Source organism: Belonocnema kinseyi, chromosome 3, assembly GCF_010883055.1.
Source record: "Belonocnema kinseyi isolate 2016_QV_RU_SX_M_011 chromosome 3, B_treatae_v1, whole genome shotgun sequence".
NCBI lineage: Eukaryota > Metazoa > Arthropoda > Insecta > Hymenoptera > Cynipidae > Belonocnema > Belonocnema kinseyi.
Window position 1 is genome coordinate 46,068,714 of NC_046659.1, and position 10,998 is coordinate 46,079,711.

At 39.6% G+C, this 10,998-nt stretch overlaps 1 protein-coding gene across 3 annotated transcripts in view; it reads left to right on the top strand.

Annotated features, from left to right (window-relative positions):
- LOC117168716 (coronin-7) overlaps positions 1-10,998 on the top strand; it is a 117,837-nt gene that overhangs the window by 44,418 nt on the left and 62,421 nt on the right. The gene's annotated exons all lie outside the window — the stretch shown is intronic.

The following is a 10,998-nucleotide window of genomic DNA, read 5'->3' on the forward strand; positions in this document are numbered from 1 at the left end:
CTCGGTGGGAAGGGGGGTAAAAGTCATTCGTACGCAATATTTTACATTGCCGAGAGCAAAGCGTTCGGAAAACCTCGAGGTTGCCGGTTACACAACATTTCACCCGAAGACATTTGTCCGTAATACAGTAATGTTCATATTAAGTTTTCAAAATCTAGTTTAATTCTCTTCTAACATTTTATGCTTGAAGGAAAACTAGGTAAAATCTTACGTAAGACGGGGAGGAGGAGTCGAAGAAATATAATGTGTCTTTACATGGGGATAGGGGTGTCAAAATGGCTAAAATCGTCCTGACGTAAATAATGAATGGCCCCTAATGCCGTGAGAGTGACAGAGAAACAACCAAATAGTATGTGTCGTTACAGCGGTGATTCTGAGATACCGGGCGATGTCCGAGAATATGCAACCTTATCCTTGCATGTGGGACTCTGCAAAAATGGGCGAGTACTTTCCCTACCTGCTCGTGGTGATAATGACCACCAAACCCAGTTGTAGATTGATTTTAAAACAATCGATCATGTATTTTATATGCATGACCTTCTGGCCTTCGAGAGGTAAACAAGAGAGGTTGATATGGACTTTAGATTGGGCAAATGTGCCAAGATTCATCTGCAGCGAGAATGAATTACTTACATTCCCAAGGACCTTGAGCGCGTAAATACAAGTGTTATTAGACACCTTGAAACTAAAGAGGCCCATTCATGCATAGGCGTACCCAAAAACTACATGTAGGATATAACATCAGCGAAGGAAGGTCTCTAAAGCAGGTACAAACTTCACTTTCGATCATTGCAGAATTTACAGCAAACTTTGGCAGGCTTAAAAATCAGCTTTGCAATCACCTGAAGGCTATTCTGATCAACAAAAGTGGGAGAAGCTACACGAAAATATCGCTAAACATGAGAGTCGAGTCTCAGAAAAAAATGTTTATATTCAGTGGAAGCCGGAACAGGGGAAATTAAAAACAGAAACTTCGTTAGGTGACTTCTTTTTTAGGTCTAAACAGGTAACTTCCTTAGGATCTTTGGATTTTTAGCAAAATATGACCGGGGAAGAAACCGGAAAAAAATTACAGGTGCATTACTTATGAGCAGATATGTAGAATGAGTTTCTTTGTTTATGCAAATAAAGTAAGAAATTGTATTCTTCAAGAACGTAAGAAAGCAAAGTATTATTTACTGATCCAGATTCCGCTGACGTTGAATATTCTGCAGTTTCAATACGCTATGTCAATTTTACTAATAAAGATAGAGGAACCTTATAAAGTCGAAGAGCGTCTACTGGCTTATGCTGACTGTACTCAAGCAACAAAGAAAGCTATTGCCTAATTTAGAATGTCAAAACTGAAGCCAACAATCTAGCTGTCTATTCTGCCTATTTCAACCTTAGCGGAATACAATGAGTTAAGAGTTATCTTGCTGCCCTCACATTTTTTGGTGTAGGAATATTGTATACAATATTCAGTTCCAGTCCACAGCAATGGAAAATACTAAATGAAATAATAGACTGTTCTGTGCATTCAACATCTTGAACTCTCTGATCGACCAGGATTAGCTTCATGAAACCACTTACTGCTCATCTTCCAGGAATGGCGGATGCATTCGATGAGGTGCCATTAAATCTTACAGCAGTATGCCGCGGTTGTATAGATGCGCTCAAAACTTATATGCGGTCCTTACATTGTTTAATTGTGGCATCGATTTCGGATAATCTTTTTACAGGCTCGAGGGGCAATGCTTGATGTCACCTTTGCAAATTTAAAGAGCTAAATTGCAAAGCTGCAAGCTGTATGTAATTGAGATGTGGAAAAATTTGGAACGGACCTGCCTCTGAAGCACGAAACATCGGATGGCCAGATTCTCTTTGAGAAGAAACCAAGCATCAGGCATACAATTTAAACGAGACAGTTACTCAATGCTCTTCAAATAAAGAATCACAATTGTTTGCTTCCAAATATGTGCATTGCCCTCCGCATCTTTCTGAGCATCCTCGTAACAGTGGCTAGTGTTAAAACAACATTTTCTTGTCAGAAACGATTCAAAAATGTTCTGCGGCCCGCCATGTCTCAGGGCATGCTGACCAGAATGGTTATGCTAGTTGTGCAAACTCAACTTTTGAGAAAAAGTAACTTTTTTACACTATAATGGCCAATTTTTCTTCAAAGAAGGCTAATAATATTAATAATATTAATAATATTTTTTCTGTTTGTGTCCTAATTGTTAACTAGGTCACGGCAATTGAAAATCGTTTATAAAGCAACGTTGTAAAGGGACAGGGGCGTGATAATATAGAGCCTTTTGGCCCGGACCGACTCTCGGTGGCCCTGCCTTCGACATATTTTTTGTATCTCTCTGCATTAAGCAATATATCAGCGATTAACGTGCTTACCGTCTCGATTCTAATCTATTGGTTTGGGGTGTTTCCATGAACGAAGCACGACCTCAAGGTCCTACACATCCCACGTGTAAAATCATACATATGAAGAAGAGCTTGTAATCAAATCGACCGTTCCGCGCTTATACATTTCACGCCGTAAAGGTGGATGCGTACTTTTAAATCTCCAATGTGTTTATAACGGTGTCATTGTGGTATAGCTTTCATTGTAGCAAATGGAAAAGATCCTCTCCTGAAAATTGTTAGGAATCACGAAATTATTGGCGTTTTACAATCCACGGAGCAAGCGGCCGAGACCCTTGGCCTATATCTTAACATCATAAATTTGAAAAGTCCTTCTAGGTGCCTCACTTCCGAAAGCCTGAGTAAAGAAAATAGAGTTTAAAAACTTTCTCAAACAGCTTCTCGAAAAGAAAATGCGCGGAAACTTTTATAGAAATCTAAACGATCAATCCTTGTCGATAGAACGCCTTTTGCATTTTGCCCGCAAGTGTCTTAGTATCTTGTTGGCCCGCAGGGATGCTTTTCAGGCCATCAACCGGCGATAGCTTGGCTCCTTTAAGAGCGGTTCTCTTCTCGAGGTCAAGAAGAACTACTTCAGGCCGCGAGTGTGCAACAGAAGCAATTGTCGAGAATATGAAGTCGAAGTATATGCGGCAAATCTCATTCTCAACAATTTCCTTGATTTCCCTGGTAGCATTTAGTTTAGCGGTATTAAGGCTCATACCGTGAGGATGTAGGTCGTCCCTGCATGAGTTGAACAACTAGTTAGTATGTGTCCTAGATGCTCGGGGTGTGCATTACACTCTCTGCAGCTGTCATCGGGAATATCTTGGGTAAAGTGAAATAAAACAGTCTTGACATGTCAAAATAAAACCTTCCGTGCCTTACTTCAATCCAGATGATTTACAGAAAGCAAACGTTACCTCACACGACATCGAATGATTCTCCACATTTTTGTGGAAGATACAGTGCATCCTCTTGTCGAAGAGCTGTTCAGGGCAGTTTTCCGCCTTCTCTATTCTAATCTAGGCTTTAAGGAGTGGGTACTCCAGATAAATAATATTTGATGCATTTTGCTCACCCCGCATATTGAAGTCCAGCTAGAGTGATTCAGCATCCTCCTCCGCCGCATTTTACAGAAAAACTCTTTAGTCCACTTCTTCGTCCTTCCTGACCATTTCAAGCAGAGGGTCCCGTCTATTTGCGTTTATGTGTGCTGTATCCAGAATAATCCGGTTTTGAAGGCATTCAAGATTCAGTTTTCCGCCACCACCTTGACGGCGTGAGATGCACAGTCGTGGAACAGAAGGCTTAAGATGCATGCTTTTGTTAATGTGCATAACGTTTATTTTCCCGATATCAAGGGATCTGAGTTTATCCTTCGCCCATGGAACCACTCCAAATGAATAGAGTAAGAGCAGGATGGCAAGCATATTCGTTGCAGATACATTGTTCCTCGCCGACAGTTCGGAAGACCAAATTTGACGGATGATACGTTTGTATCTGCTTTGGAAAGTATCCTTGACAGATGTCTCGTCCTGAATGCGGCTCTGTAGCACGCCCAGGTATGTTATGTCTCTGCAGTACGAAGGTGTCGTAAAGCGCTTCTGTCAACGAGCTCATGGTTTTCGGGGATCCCATTAAGTTTTTCTCGCTCTGAAGAAACTTTGGCGTACGTTTCTAACCCAAAATCCATTCCAATCCGCTTAGAGTATCCCTTGACAATCCCTAGAGCTATGTGATTTATCTCCTTATTTTTCGAATAGATCCTAAGATTATCCATGTAAAGTACATGAGTCACCTTATACTTTCGACTTCCAGGTTCGCCGCAAAAGTACCCTTTGGAATGGCGAAGTGCGAGAGACAGTGTTAATAATTTGAGGCAAAAGAGGAGTGGGCTCATGGTGTCACCCTGAAAAACACCTCTCTGAAAGGTGAAGGTGTTAGTTGTCACATGACGTTTACCAGTTGAGATAGTAAATCTGGATTTCCATTGCGGCATTAATCTCGCTTTGCACCTCACGATGTGCGGATGAACCTTTAAGCTTTCCACAAGACAAATGATGTTTATCGGAGGTAGATTTAAAAGCTTTCCGGTAATCAGTCCAGGCCATCGATAATCCGCAATGATAGGATACTGCGTTTTTGCGGACACATCTGTCGAAGAGCAGGTTCTCCTGACAGGATCACAGTGCGCCTCTCCACTAACCACTCCGGAATAGGTTCTTCCGACTTTACATATGAAGTGAAAATGCAGGCCAGGGGTTGGTGGGTTGAAGGAAACTTCTTCCACCAGAAGGTCTTGATACCGTCTGGTCCTGGAGCAGAATAGTTTTTTATGCCTCTGATTACTTTTTTTTACCTCCCCGGAAGTGATGGGTGGGCATTCTTCGTCATGGTTTATGAGGACATTGCACAGCTCCCTGGAGCTATTTATGTTCTTTGAGTCTTCTTCTAGTCGATGCTGAACTTTGTAGACTCCTTTCCAAAAATTTTCGACCTCCTCTGGTTTGGGCGGATGTTCAACAGTGAATGGAGGTTCTTGGAAGAGTCAAAATGGGTCAAAGAAATACTGTTGGTTTTGTCTGACACCCGCCTTTCTTTTCGCTCTAAACTTCTTCTAGCGTCAAATGGTATCCGTATCCTGTCAACAGTATACTGCCTAATGATCAGCACCTTTGACCTGTTAAGTGTGTGATAACGAATTCGTAGTTCGGCGCGAACTGTAGAACCTTGGCGGTGAAATTCCTGCCAGAAGTTATGTGGTTACACACTGAATGCGGGATGCATACTTTCTTGCCCAGTCTATCTTTTTGGTAATTTGATGCATTCGTCTTTTGGTCTTATTATCAGCCGTTGGTTTTATTTTACAGTTTGAAGCTGCCAAAGCTGCTGCCAAAGCTCTCGCTACATTATACACACTACAATTGATAGTCCAGTGGTCGGTTTCTTGGGGAAAATGTCCAAGAAGCCATTCATCCAATTCAGCCAGATTTTTGGACTTGAGACAAACCTAGATATTGATGTTTCTTCGGGTCCTGAAGCATCGCTCTTCCTCTGTATGATGCCTGCCCGCGGTTTGTCTCAATGTCGCCTCTCTTCCTCTGTTGTGGGCTTGTTCTAGCTGTGGTAGAGTAGGTGGTCAGCTTACATAGCCCTTTATCCGTAGTTGTTCGGCATGGTTTCGCAGACGTTGATGCGAAAAGTGCGAAATAAATAGTAATAATTTTTAATTAAAGAAAAAGATTTTTTTAACACAAGAATTATTTTGATAATTGTCACTATTTTTTTAGAGGGCAACAATCCCATTTTATTCCATATCCGACAAAAGAAATTCCATAATTTTTTTATTTTTCTCATTTTAACAGGTGCTGCTTTTGACTGGAAGATTCTCAAGTAAAATGCATGGGCAAAAATCACTTTTCTTAGTTTTTGGAATAATTTGCTAGGGTTTGGAAAAACGTGACAGAAAAGTATAGAGGCTTGTAGAGAATTAGCCAAAGAAGAATTTCATGTGTCAGATGAATGGAATTCGTTTAAATAATTTTTCTTAAAAAATGTGTCTTTTTTCCTGAATATTATTCCTGTTGGTCTAGTAGAATATTTATTAACATTGTTTCATTATTTTTCTATTATTTAAACAAATGAAATTTTTTAAAATAATTTTTGTTTAAAAAATTCTTTTTTTTAAATAATATTTATTTAAAAAATTCTTTTTTTTTAAATAATTTTTGTTTAAAAAATTCTTTTTTTATAAAAAATAATTAACAATTTATTTATTTTGACCCAATTTTTTGGAAAAGTAATTGTTTAAACAAATTAAAGTTTGTTGAAAATGAATTTTAAACAAACGGAATTTGTGTACATGATTAAAAAATAATGAACTAATGTTGATCAATTTTCCATTAGACTAACAGTTGAAAATTAATGAAACAATGTTGACAAATATTCTACTAGTGTGTGTGTCATTTTTATATGACGTTTTCTCCCAGTGGGATCGTGCGGTGGTTCTGGAACCCTTTTTTGAGTTTTTTATATACACGGTGATCCAGTTTAATCAACAATCCCAAATATCTTCTAAAATTATTTATATGCGAAGAAATGGTTTGGACAATGGTTGACCAGGACCGAGGGGGACATTTGACTGTACCATCAATTTGAACCTTCAGGTCAATTTTCAAGGTCAAATGTAGGTAAGACCCTTTTCATAAATGAGAACCCCTATTTTTGACTGCCGATTTGAAAAAGAACGGGAAATTTCAGTCACAAATGACCTGTGGAAAAATGGGTTTTGTGACCTTGGAAAGGTAAAAAATAAAGTATAATGTCTGATAAACAAACAGATGCCCTTTTTCTGAATTACTGCAGGCTGTGGATTGTTATGCCCCCCCCCCCCCCTAACGCACCAGACAGTAACAATCATTTCAGATAAGACGTAAAGACTGTGACTATGTAGTTACGAAAGTGAATATCTTGACAATGTCACTTCTCTGTGAACAGTTACAAAAAAAGACACTTTGTCCTTACTTTTAGCGTTACCTAGAAACAACGGCGTGGACGTAGTAAATTCTGTTTGCTTTGGTGTGCTTTCTTGTCGTAAATTCCCCTTGCCTCTCACGTTTCGAGGTGTTGATTAAAGTGAGTCCCCATGCCTCTCACGTTTCGCGTGGTTGATGAACGTGAGTCCCCTTGCCTCTCACCATTGTTACGAGTTTTTTCAATCAGCCACGGAGTAACTCGAGAGATGGTTGCGCAAGCTTCCCGAATCCTTTATCTCAGATCTTCTCTTGTTGTGGGTAGCTGAGCAAAAACTACATTTTTAATATAACCCCATAAAAATAAATCAGGTGATGTTATATCTGGTAAGCAGGGGGGCTATTCAAATGGACCTCCTCGTCCAATCCATCCCTCATTGAAATTTAAGTTCAAAAACTCACTTACGATGAGTGCAAAATGTGGCGGAGCACCATCTTGTTGTAGCCACATTCTTTGTCTTGTTACTAAGTCAAGGTTCTCCAATAGTCCAGCTAAATGTTCCCTTAACTACTCTAACTAAGTGTGTCTGTCAACGTTTCCGTCAAAAAAGTAGGGTCCACTTAAATAGACTATTCCGCACCACACCATAACACTAAAATATGATGGGGCCGTAAGGATTGCGTTAGAGTAATGTGGTAAGCATGCTAGTTTAGAGATCTTAAAATTCTTAATACTGTACTTTCTGGTATACCTATCTCTCTTTCGATTAGTCGAGTACTGATTTGTGGATCAATATGAACAGCTGCCAGAGCGTTTACAGCTCGTGCATCATTTTCGTTGTACTCTTGTCGACGTTCGCGAACAAGAATCCCATTGCGAACTCTTTCAGTGAAAGTACTTACTGTTAAATTAGTAGGATGTCTTCTATCTGGAAACCGTTCAGCGTAAAGTCTTGATGCAGCGGCGTCGTTAACGTGACTTTAAACTAAACTTAGTATCATATAAACGATTTCAGTAGGTAAGTAATCAGCGATATCGTGAAATTTCTTTGGAAACTATAAAAATATCACAAAAATTGACAATACTTAATTTTTTCCAATTTTCAATTATTCAAATTACGAATATGAAATCGGCAGCATTTAGAATTTTGAAATAATAAATTGTTTCTGCATGAAGCTCCGAACAAGGTTATTATTTCAATAAACAAAAAAGTCTAACACCAAATGGTAATGAGACCGGAAAGAAGCATCCATACCGTCCATGGTGTGAAGTTGACAGCTAACCTGGTGGCTGACCACAATCACAGTTACAAAACACACACAGGGCATGTCAATTTTGTCGGCATTTTTCTCCATTTCGCAACTTATTTCGCAAAATTTAGGGTCACCATCATTAAGACGTGGCTATTTGAAAACCTGGTATATCTCGAGAATTCTTCTATTATGTCAGAATTGTGAGTAAAAAAATAAAATTGCAGCTATTCTAACCTTTCAAATGCTGTCGCCTGCCACTCGCTGATTTCTATCTTTCGCAAAATTCATATTTGTTGTGAAAATAATCATTTCCTCAACCAATTTCTTAGGTTTTAAACATTTTATTGATCCGAAGGTCTCGCAAAACTCCGGATATTCGATAAGTTTTCTTTCGTTCATTCGCAAATCCGTAGGAAAAAATATATATATAGATTCAATGCCGTACCTAATAACAAAATTCAAAGTTGTATTTAACCAACACCCTTAAGCTGAATTATTTTAGCTTTGGTCGTTTTAAATTAATAATGCGTGAGTTTTTGAACTTAAATTTCAGTAAGAGATGTATTGTACGAGGAGCTCCATTCGAATGGCCCCCCTGCTCACCAGATCTTACATCACCTGATTTCTGTTTACGAGCTTATATTTAAAATGTAGTTTTTGCTCGGCTACCCACAACAAGAGAAGATCTGATGGAAAGGATTCGGGCAGCTTGCGCAGCCACCTCTCGAAAAACTTAGCTGAAAAGTGTGGACATCGTTGTTTATCGATAAGGCTAAAATTAAGGAAAAAGTGTCTTTGTTTGTTGCTAGTCACACAGAACTGACATTGTCAAGATTGTCAAGCATCTTGCACGCTTGTTTATCCCGAAAACCCAAGACAATTTAAAAAAAAGCTACTGGTCGTTTCTCAGACATTTGACCTTATTTTTTTACTTTAATTTTAGTTTTTAATTTTTTAATTTACATTTTTTATACTTTAATTTTTAATTTTAATTTTTTAATTTTAATTTTCTAATTTTTAAAAATGACCACAGGTCATTTTTGACGTTAAATTTCCCGCTCTTTTCAAATATGCAGTCAAAAATAGGCATTCTTATTTAAGAGAAGGGTCTTACCTGCATTTGATCTTGAAAATTGACCTCAAGGTCAAAATTGATGGTACAGTCAAATGCCCCCCTCGGTCCTGTTCAAGCTTTGGAAAAAGTTTCGTGCAACCTGAGAACACGGAGTAATCCAAGGTCTACCGCCTTTTGAATTTTTGATGCTCTGCAGGCTATTAACGAATGAAAACTTGACACCTCCAAAAGCGCCAATGATAAGGACGATTAGTTCAACAGAGTATTCCGTGTACAATCGTTGCAACTCCCTTATAAGGTCTCTATACCTCTCTTTCTTTTCATTCTTTTGGCTATGATGTTTTTGTCAGCTAGTGCCGAAAATTCTATAACGAATATGGTTCGCTTCTCGAAGTAAAGAAGAACCATGTCTGGCCTCGAGTGAGCAACAGAAATAATTGTCAAGAATATAAAGTCCCAGTATATGCAGCACTTCCCATTCTCGACTATTGACTCGATTTCCCTAGGAGCATTTAGAGGAGTGATCTTAAGGTTAATGGCGTAAGAGTGACAGAGATGGTAATAAAGTACTCTCAGTGCCGCATTGTGCCTTTGGATGTAGGTCGTTCCCACATTAGTTGGACAACTAGATAGTATGTGAGCTAAATGCTCGGGGTGTGCGTGGCACGCCCTGCAACTGTCATCGGGAATGTCTTGGCTCAAAATGTGGCGACGATATTTTAAGGTGGAAATGACACTGGCTCGGCATGCGAAAATGAAACCCTCCTTACCCGACTTCAATTCGGGTGGTTTAAGGAAAGCAAAAGTTTGCTTACAGGACATTGACCGATCCTCCACATTTCTCTGGAAGATACCGTGCATACTCTTACCGCGGAGCTGTTCACGAAAGTTTTTCTCTTGTGCTTTTTTAATCCGGGCTTTCAGGAGTGAGTACTCGAGATAGATAAGATTTGATACATTTTACTCACCCCTAATACTGAAGTTAAGTCCGAGTGTTTCAGCAACCTCCTCCGCTGCTTTGTACAGAAACGCTCCTTTGCCCACTTCTTAGTGATTCCTGACCATTTTAAGAAGACGGTCTCTTCCATTTGCGACTCTATGTGATGTACCCCGAATAATCCTGTTGTTTTGTTCATTTGCATAACCTTTCTTGTCCCGATATCAAGAGATCTGAACTCGTTCTTCGTCCATGGAACTACTCCAAATGAATAGAGTAGTACCAGGACGGCAAGCATGTTCGTTGCAGATACTTTGTTCTTCGCCGACAGTTCGAAAGACCAAATCTGTCGGATGAGACGTTTGCATCTGCTTCGAAGAGTATCCTTTATAGATGTCACATCCTGAATGCGGCTCTGTGGCACGTCCAGGTATGTATAAGTCTCTCCAGCGCAAAGGTGTCGTATGGCGCTTCTATCGACGAGCTCAGGATCTTCAGGGATGGCATTAAGTTTTCCTCGCTTCAAATAAACCTTGGCGCATTTGTCTAACCCAAATTCCATTCCAATTTCCTTAGTATATCGTTCGACAATCCCTAGAGCTAGATGTAGTTGCTCCTTGTTTTTAGCATAGATCTTAAAATCGTCCATGTAAAATAACAAGGATAAGGCTGCGTACTCTGAGTAGTTGCCCGGTATCCCAGAGTCACCGGTCTAGACATCTCACCCAGGTGCCATTCAGCTTTCGGCACGGTTTTCACACCTCAGCTTGGGGGTTAATTCCTTCGGGACAACCCCTGGACAATTGTCCGCGACTGCCTTTTTATTTTTGTAATCATATTCAGCAGAAACCCTTGGTACA